Below are 10,436 nucleotides of genomic sequence, written 5' to 3' on the forward strand. Positions count from 1 at the left end.
GTCTCACAACAGTTCCAGTCTCTAACGGTGAACAATATATAGTTGAATTTTGTTTGTTACTATTTTTTCCCCATCCTAATGCTAAACATAACTAAATTGATATACTTGTACTACTTAAAATATATTGTTATGAACACCAAAGAACTGAATTATACCTATATGATTGTTATCTTATTTTGTTATAGTACATTGCCATCCAGAATTAAAACCACACATTCAAAATTATGCACACATAAATACACATACACATGGACTCACATACTCACATACTACAGAAATTCAGCCATAACACTATAAGACAAAATTGTTTCCTAACTCTTCCTCTGTTTGCTGACATGGCTCTTTCATGAAACCTCATTTTGCTTTGTTGGTTTATCTAAACATTATGTGCTATGTTTATTGTTGGTACTATTTGACTAGTATATACAACAGCTGTAACATCAATTTATCACATTTTTTCCTAAAGAGATTAGGAAAAAAAAGAGATTAGTTTGTTTTATACTTCATTAAAGTAGTGTAAACAAGCTTTATCCTCCTTTGCCCATCCAAAGTGGAAAGTGTAGGAGCCCAGAGAATGGAGGAATGCTGTACTAATGAGTTTTTCCTTTTCCCAAATTAATGATGGATAGCAGCCTGTGCCACCCCAAAATATACCTGTTTGGTATAAGGATTATTTTGAGCTTGTTAAAGAACAAAAATCCAAGCAAGTTAATCTAAAGATCTAATTGGCTTTATTGAATGATTAATAAAGAAGGCAGCATCCCATCTAAAAAATAAAGAGGTGCTCTCAAAATTTGTACAAAATGGAAGGTTTTCATGGAGAAAGACTGGGCAGGGCTAGAAAGTTATTAGTAAAAAAAAAAGAAAAGAAAAGAAAGGATTGTTTTAAGTAGGGTTACTTTTCTTTGGGGGAAAGGCAGCAGAGGTCTTATCAAGCAGATAATCTTACTAGTTTTGATCAGGAAATTTTAGATTGATTGGTTTAAAATTCCACTTCTGGAGAGACTGAAACTACAATGAGGTTAGACATAGTCTTGGTGAGGCTGAACAAAAGTGACTCCATTTGTAAGCCTATTGTTTTCTTTTAACAAGCTAAGTATTTTGAGAAACTGCAGACATAGGAGAATTTTAAAACAGAATAGAAGTCACCTTACTGTAAGGGAAATTTACATTTATAGAGATCTCCATATGTAAGGGTATCTTTCTCTCTTTACCAAGGAAAAAAAGATGACTCTAAGAAATTCTGATCAATGGAGAAGGCACCCATTTAAATCTGCATAACAAAACTTACTCTTATTTACTGTGCTTTTTTTGGTAATATCTCATAACTCTACCCCTCCAACTTTCTTTTTCTTGGTGGTGGATTGGTCCATCTGAGAGTTACTCAGTTTCCCTGGGTATTATAAAGGTTCAGAACTAGTTACTCCCAAATGTGTCTCTGTGGTACTCAGGTTGTTTTGAGCTAAAGGCAACATTAGTCATAGGCTAAGGAGAACTTCTGCCCCCCTTTAACTGCTCAGAATAATTTGAATTAGAGGCATTGTCCACAAAAGATAACCTTTTTGACCAACCTAAATGACAAGTCAAATTTTTATTTACAAAACATCTACTCTTCTTACCACCCAGCAGCAACATTTTGAAGCCCCCATGGTGCATTACTTCATATCTAGCTTAAGATGTCCTGTGTACCTCAATCTTCCTTTTCTATTTCTGAATCTCTTGTATATGTGGGGTCTCTGCCTCCTTCATGTCTGCAGGGTTCCCATATATATGTATGTATTAAATTCGGTTATTTTCTCTTGCTAATCTGTCTCATGTCTATTTGATTATTCAACCAGCCAGGAGAAATTTGAAGGTGGAGGAAGGATTGTTCCTCCCCCACAGCATCTCCCATGTGTACCTAAGATATACATATTAATATATTTGTTTCTCCATGTTAATCTTTTTTTTTTAATTAAAAGGGTCTCAGCCAAGAACTCAGAAGGGTAGAGGGAAAATTATTTTTTTCTCCCCTACACGAATACTTGGCAATCAAAAGTTTCTGCCTTTATGGTTATATTTTAAGTTATAAAAAGAAAAAAAAAAGCAATAGTTTAAACAAAGCTTTCTTGCTGAAAATAAACAAATATAAAAACATGTCAAGAATCTATTAAGCTAAACCAATTGGATAAAAAGCTAAAAATGCCATCAGGCAACATAGCCAATGCCAAAGAGGGAATTTATTAAGACTTTAGGCGATCTTCTGTCTGACATTCTATTTGTAGGTAATGTTTCCTGTTTAAAATAAATATATTTAACATATTTGACACAAAGGTTTGATAAATTTCCTAATAATATTGGAAATTAAATATTTCATCATTAATCACAAGAGCATAATAAACATATCTTAAATAGACAAAAATATAGATAATTTATCGCAAGTAAGAATGATAAGAACAGTATAATAACAATATCAACACTACCAGAAAATAATGATAAATCAGACTCACCACAACAGTTTCTATAGAGAAGGAAAACTTTTTTTCCTCTACCTTTCTAGGGTCAGTGGGTGGAAGCCCTGTGAATTAAATTGGCAAAAGACAGATTAGTAAGAGGAAAATAATTATATACATAAACATAGGAATTCACAAAGAAATAAGACTTCGAGGAGGTGGCCAGAATTTAGGGTTTTATGTATCGTTTCCAAATGAGATAAAGTATGAAGAAGAGTCTAGAAAAAGGAACATGGGTTTGAGGCTTCTGGAGGAGAGCAACAGGAAGGTGGAAAACAAGGGCTGTTTGGTAGGCAGCTTCACTGAGTGTTTTCTCCATTGATAAAACATGTTAAGAATCACCCTCTAGGGAGAAGGAGACATCGTTACAAATGAAAGTTTATTTTATAAGTGTAAATTTTCCTTACAAAAGGGAAACTTATGCTGTGTTTTTAAAGCTGTTGCTTCATCAGCTGTTCCTACATTGCCTTTAGCTCAAAATAATCCATATGCCAAAGTGACATATTTTGGAGTGTCATATGCTGTTTCTTTTATTTACAAGAACTAATTTTTTTAATTGCTCTTTTTTTCCCATAGGAGAGGAAAAATATATTTTTTGCCCTCCACCCTCCTAGGTTTTCTGATTTGAGCCCTGTAAATTATACTGACAAAAGATAGATTAACAGGAAAAATTATACACATTTATTTAATACAAGTTTTAAGTGATGTAGAAGGCTTCATAAAGAAATGAAGACCCCAGGAAATGGTAAAAGAAAAAAGGTCAGGAAAAAGCTGAGAGTTTTTATAGTGGGTTTGATGAAGAGTGGACAGTTGTGGGGAAATATAATAGGACAAAAGTATATGAGCTAAAGGTGTTACTGATAGCCTGGTGGCAGATTCTTCAGCCCCCAGGGCAAGATGGCAACAGGAAGAAGCATTACACTGAGCATGTTCAAGGCTAGCAAGACAATCAGATGGGATTGGGGAGAATCCTCTTACCCCTTTCTGATACCTGATTGGAAGTGGAACCAGGAGAAGTTGGGCACATGTGCCACAGAGGTCAAAATGGTGGCAGGGGAAGGTGCTCTGTCAAAGGAATCTGTCAATCTAACCTGGGAAAAAGAAAAAGAAGGGATTGGTTGGGGAATAGATCCTTCTGGAGTGCGTGAAAGTTTGGCACTTTGCGATAGTACCTGGCCCCTCCCACACCCAAAATTAATATAATCCCAAGAAAGGAACACACACTTGCCCACCCCAACAAAGGTAATGGCCAGTGCATTTGCAGGAACTTCCAGCCCCTGGAAACCACCTGACAGTGCTGGTCCCACTGGCGGATTCCGAGGAGAGAGGCTGCAGCCGGCCAGCAACTCGGCTCGGCAACCACCTGCAGTTCCCAAAGGATGGTGTTTTAATAGGAGAAGGAACCCAGGATGCTGCCTTTGGTTTTGGTGTGGCTGAGGGTGGCAGGGTTTTTCTCTGGGCTTCTGGAGGAGAGTTTGCCATTCTCCCAGACTGTGCGGCATTAGAATGAAAACCTCTTTCCTGTCTTACCACCTCTGCCTCCAGAATTTGCATATTGGTGACAAGTGGCAACTGAACCCCCGCTTTGACTCAGTAACGAAGGTAGTCAACTGGGGGAAATTAGCAAGTCGCATTCATTCAGATTTATTTCACTGTCACTCTATCTGGTATAGGGAAAATATCTCTGAGTATTTTAAACATCATAATTTTGTGACAAATATCTACATTGTTTTATAAGTTGATCTCTGGCCCTGCTTGAGTGAATAAGCACTTTGGCAGTTTGAACTCTGACTCTGTGTCATAAACTATACTCTTGCATTGTTCATTTAACAACAAAACTTGTTTTATTAGTGTATTTTGCAGGCTCCTTGGGAAACTAAGATGTTGGCCCATTCTTGTGAACCCCCAGCTCCACTGACCAGGCCTTCTTTATGACACCAACCATTGGTCATGTCTCTTGACCCCACCTTCTGATCCCTAGTTAACTGGAACTGGAAAACCCCATTGTCCTTCCCAACCAAAAAATGTACAATATATATTTGTGGCTTTATTTTCCTTACAATCAATTTCTTTAAAGGTCAGATATCTGTTATTTTTTCTTTAAAAACTCTGTCCCAATTCTCTCTCTTTGGAGCGTACTTTTGGTTCATGCCAAAGGCTACATTTCCTTGGTTTGCAAGCCATATATGAACAAAAATCTCTTTGCTTGTCAGAGAGTCTTCTGGGATTCTTGTTGACTCTCTTACAGGAGAATCTTAAAACCTACTTCAGGGGAGAAATGAGACATCAGAGAATTCTTCCTGCACCTGCTCGCAATCAAATTCCTTCAGCTACAAACATTCAATACACCAAAGCACCATATGTTGGGGCAGCATGTTCTGCACTGCATCATTTCTCTTCTATCTTTCTTTCCTTCTTTTATTTACTTCCTCTAAAATCTCTTTTTGTTTGCCAAGTCAAGTTAGAGTAAGGTCTATGAAAATTTCTATTCCCCTTTACTCTTTTCCACAGGTTCCTTTTCTCCTATCTAATGACTACGAAGGCAGTTGTTAAGGATGTCTCAAATTATTCCAGCACCTTACTGTTATTTTTCCTGCAGCTTCTCTTCATAAGTGTGATGTTCTCAAACACCTGTGTTTCCAAGTAAGAACAAAGCCTTATTTTAGTTGTTTCAAAAAAAGCATTCACTGTAAAAACTCACATTTAGACACTTTGGCACAGAGTCTTGATTATACATTGATATAACATTTAAAAAAAGACATTTAGCTATGTCTCTGTGATCAATTAATATTCAACAAAGTGGGCAGGAGCATAAAATGGAGTAAAAATAGCCTCTTCAACAAATGGTGTTGGGAGAGCTGGACAGGTACATGCAAAAAATTGAAATTTGATCATCAGCTAAGACCATACACAAATATAAACTCAAGATGGATAAAAGACTTAAATATAGTTAATATAGTTGCAACACCATAAAAGTCCTAGAGGAGAACATTGGCAGGAAACTCTCAGATATCCCACACAGCAATTTTTTCACCGACATGTCTCCTAAAGCAAGGGACATAAAGGAAAGAATAAACAAGTAGGACCTCATCAAAATAAGAAGCTTCTGCACGGCTAAAAAAAAAAAAAATCAGCAAAATGAAAAGGGAACCAACAGGAAAATATATTTGCTAATGATACATCAGATAGAGGTTTGATCTCCAAAACAGATAAAGAACTCACACAACTCCACTCCAGGAAGACAAATGATCCAATCAAAAAATGGGAAAAGGACCTGGGCAGATGCTTTTCCAAGGAAGAGATACAGAGGGCCCAGAGACATTTGAAAGGATGCTTGGCATCACTAGCCATCAGAGAATTGCAGATCAAAACCACAATGAGATACCATCTCACACCGGTCAGAATGGCCATCATAAATAGATCAACAAACAACAGGTGCTGGCGGGGCTGTGGAGAAAAGGGAACACTAGTACACTGTTGGTGGGAATGCAGACTGGTGCAGCCATTTGTGGAAAGCAGTGTGGAATTTCCTCAAAAAGCTGAAAATGGAACTGCCTTTTGATCCAATGATTCCTCCGCTGGGACTATACCCTAAGAATCCCAAACATCAATTCAAAAGAACTTATGCACCCCAATGTTCATAGCAGCACAATTTACAATAACCAAGTGTTGAGAGCAACCTAAATGCCCATCAGTAGATGAGTGGATCAAAAAACTATGATACATTTACACAATGGAATACTATGCAGAAGAAAGAAAAAAAGAACTACTACCCTTCACAACAACATAGATGGAACTAGAGAGCATTATGCTAAGTGAAATAAGCCAGGGGGCAAGAGACAAATACCATATAATCTCACCTGTAAGCAGAACCTAACCAACAATACAAAGATGCAAGGAAAATAAGACCAGCAACACTGAAAGGAAAAAGAAACCGAGAGACAAGAGGGAAGGAGGGAGGGGTGGGTGGGGAAAAGGAAGGGAAGGGTCAAGTCAAGGAACATATAGCAAGTACTCATGGACAAAGCCAAAGTGGGGAAGGATTGAGGGAGAGAGAGGGGGCTGGGGGCAGGGGAAAGTGGTTGGGGGAAGATGGAGAGAAATGTATTTGAAATTAATAAATAAATAAATAAGAATGACCATCATAACAAATCAACAAACAACACGTGCTAGCAAGGTTACGGCGAAAAAGGGAACCCTAGTACACCGTTGGTGGGAATTCAGACTGGTACAGCCACTGTGGAAAACTGTTTGGAATTTCCTCAAAAAACTAAAAATGGATCTGCCTTTTGACCTGGCCATTCCACTGCTGCCATTATACCCTAAGAATCCCAAAACACCAATTCAAAAGAACCTATGCACCCTAATGTTCATAGCAACACAATTTATAGTATCCAAGTGTTGGAAGCAACCTAAGTGCCCATCAGTAAATGAATGGATCAAAAATCGTGGTACAATTACACATTGGAATACTATGTAGTAGAAAGAAAGAGCTACTACCCTTCATGACAACATGGATGGAACTGGAGAGGCATTATTCTTAGGGAAATAAGCCAGGTGGTGAAAGAAAAATACCATATGATCTCACCTATAAGTGAACCTAATCAACAAAACAAACAAGCAAGAAAAATATAACCAGCAATATTGAAGGAAGAAAACAAATTGACAATAACAAGAGGGAAGGAGGGAGGGGTAACGGGAAAAAAAGGGGAAGGGTCAAATCAAAGAACATGTATAAAGGACCCATGGACAAAGCCAAAGAAGGGAAGGATTAAGGGTATGAGGTGGGTGTGGGTGGGCTGGGGAAAGTGATGGAAGGAAAATGGAGACAAATGTATTTGAACAAAAAAAAAAAAATGCTTTAACTTAAAAAAAGAACTTATAAAAAGACACAGCATTTTTAAATATTAAAAATTTTTAACTAAAAATAATGCTTATTTTTAAATTTAAAAATACAAATCATTCTTATCTATAACAAATTTTTTTAAGATTTTTATGTATTTACTTTTAGAGAGAGGGAACACCAGTGTGTGGTTGCCGCTCACTCACCCACTACTGGGCACCTGGCTGGCAAACCAGGCATGTACCATGACTGGGAATCGAACTGTCAACCCTTTGGTTCACAGGCCAGCACTCAATCTATTAAGCCACACCACAAAAATTAAACCAAAGCTAAATTTTTAATAATATATTATTCTCATCACTCTTCACAGGTTTTGATTTTATTGGTTTAGGATTTGCATATGCTCTTTCTGTTTCATAGCAGCATTTTGGAATTGAAGGCATTACAGGGGTAATTTTCAAATGATTTATTTGTGTTTTGTTGTTTATTTTAAAAAATTTAAATTACCTCTGCTATATCTTTTTCATGCTCTTCCACTCCAAAATTATCTTAGAGCTTCAGCTTAGTTATACCACTACTGATAACAACACACCGATATAAATGATACTGTGAGACACATTGAGTTTCATGACTTTATCAAACCAATTAAATTACAGTCTCAGCATGAGAACCTGGCAGAATATTTTGAGAAATGAAGGTTAACACATTTGTTACTTACCTCCTTATTTCTATTTATCCACTGCAATGTGAGTTCTACTTCCATCACTCTACTGAAACTGTTTGGTTTAATATCTCAATTTAAATTGCCAGACATAATAAGCATCTTACTTATTAAATACAAAGCATATATCACTTTTCACATTCTCAACCACCTATCCTCAACTTCAGCTACCATCTGAGTAAGTGTCTGTAATTCCAAAACCTATTGCTCTAACTTAATTCCTTCTGTTGGTACTTTAAAAAGTTCCTTTATTTAATAAACATTTATTGAGCGTCTGCTTTTTCCCAGACATTCCGCAAACTTCTCAGACTCTAAGTTAATTAATTATTGTGTTTCTCTTTCCTCCTTTCCCCACTCAACCTCCAAAAAGATCAAAACAAAGTACCCCCCCCCACACATACACACACACACACACACACACACACACACACACACACAATACACGGAAACACAGCACAGTCCATCTTCTGAAACAGAAACCTGGGGTAATTTCTCTTGGTTCCTTGCCCTTACTACCAGATAAAATTGGTTATTAAATCAGATTTATTCTGACTTGTTATTATCTCTACAATCTATTTCTTTGCCTTATTTTCAATGCCACAACTAAAGAATTCCAGCTGCTTATTCTGTTTTTTATGGATTTTCTCAAATATTTTCTAACTTATTTCCTAAGACTTAAGTCCCATCTTCCTCTTAATCTTTCTAAATACAGTCATTACATTAAACTCTTTAAAATAATAATTTGATAACATTATTCCCCTGCCTAAAGCCTTCCATTGCCTATGATAATACTCAGATTTCTTAGTGGGATAATTTGTTTTATGATCTATTAATATGTGTTTCATGAAAAAATTGATATTAATATTTTCTTCTTACATATAAAGTATATGTGCTGGAAAAGTACTATTATTAATAATAAAAGTATTATTAATAGTACTATTAAAAGTACTCTGATTGTTGGAAGTGACTTTTTAGAGTATAAAACATTAGGAAATTTCATAGATCATTTTATACATAAAGTCTGTGCTCTGAAGGCCAAGACAACAATGTCTCATTAATTGTCATATATTACATTGTTTATTTGGTTATAACTCCTTATATTATGCATTTTAATATTTTAAAATATTTTTGATATTTAGATTTTGTTTTATATAAAAACATATCACTCAAGTATTATTGCTCAAAGTAATTAGTTTCAATGACCTTTTCTTTGGTTGTCTTCTATAATACAAGCTTGCATATTATCCCATATGTGATTTTCCTTCAATATGTTATAATTTTTTAAATATTTCCATGGAAAAATTAGTTTTGCAGTAATGGCTAACCATATGATATCCAAAGGATCTTCATTCTTTGTTTGTTTTCTTGAATAGTTAGACTTCTCACACCTTCCAGTTGCAATATTCCATTCTTTAATACTTTTTTTTTTGGCATTCTCCCCAGTTGGTACTATTAGGAAGCATGATCCTTTGAGTGTAATTTGGTGTGCCCTTGGAGATCCCATGACATAAGTTCCAGATCAGAAGTCAAAAGGCTCAAGAACTAAAATGAGCCAATTTTTTAGTTCCAGTCCAAGCCCAAACGTCAGAAAAGATCAACCTTCCATCCCCTGCAGTAAGGCTGAGATTCCCTTTTACTCGCATTTTGATTTTATCCAAGTCTTCAAATGATTAAATGAAGGCCACCCGCATTAGGGAGCACAACCTCCTTTACTCAGTCTACTGATTCAAATGTCAGTCTCATCCAGAAACACTGTCACAGACACACCTAGAATAATCTTTTTATAAATGTTTGGCAAAGTCTCATGGCCTAGTCCAGTTGACTTATATAATTAACCATCGCATTCATTTTCAGAGAAGGTACTGAGATGAGTTAAAGGAATAATAACAATATGTAAATTAAATAAATTTAATTTTTAAATTAAATAACATTTCAGCTACTTGAAATTTTACCCAAGATGAATTAGTCTCATTTTTTGAGAAATCTCCACCAACAGTTTTGTTTCTTTTAAAATATTAACTTTGCTACCCCACTGATCTTATTTTAAATATCTAAATTTTGACCTGATTTTGGGGAAAATATCTCTACCATATTATGTGTTTGTTACTATTAACACTATGAACATTTCCAAATATCCATGTTTCTCACATGCTACAAAACAAAAGAAACTCAAATGTGGCTGGAAGAGTTAAGGGTTACGTTTGTCACTCATAGCTGATGACATGTGCCTGGTAAAATTCCAGACTACATTCCTAGACCAAACATTTGAACATAAACTGTGTTATATTAATTCATCTCACAGAAGTCTTGCTCTCTGCAAGTCACGATTTGTGGGTGTGGGTGTACTTGTTTATTGGCTGAGTATCCCTCTGAGGTTCTT

The sequence above is a fragment of the Pteronotus mesoamericanus genome, unplaced genomic scaffold (assembly GCF_021234165.1).
Source record: "Pteronotus mesoamericanus isolate MK-2021 breed Mesoamerican mustached bat unplaced genomic scaffold, CSHL_Meso_final contig_82, whole genome shotgun sequence".
Taxonomy (NCBI): Eukaryota; Metazoa; Chordata; class Mammalia; order Chiroptera; family Mormoopidae; genus Pteronotus; species Pteronotus mesoamericanus.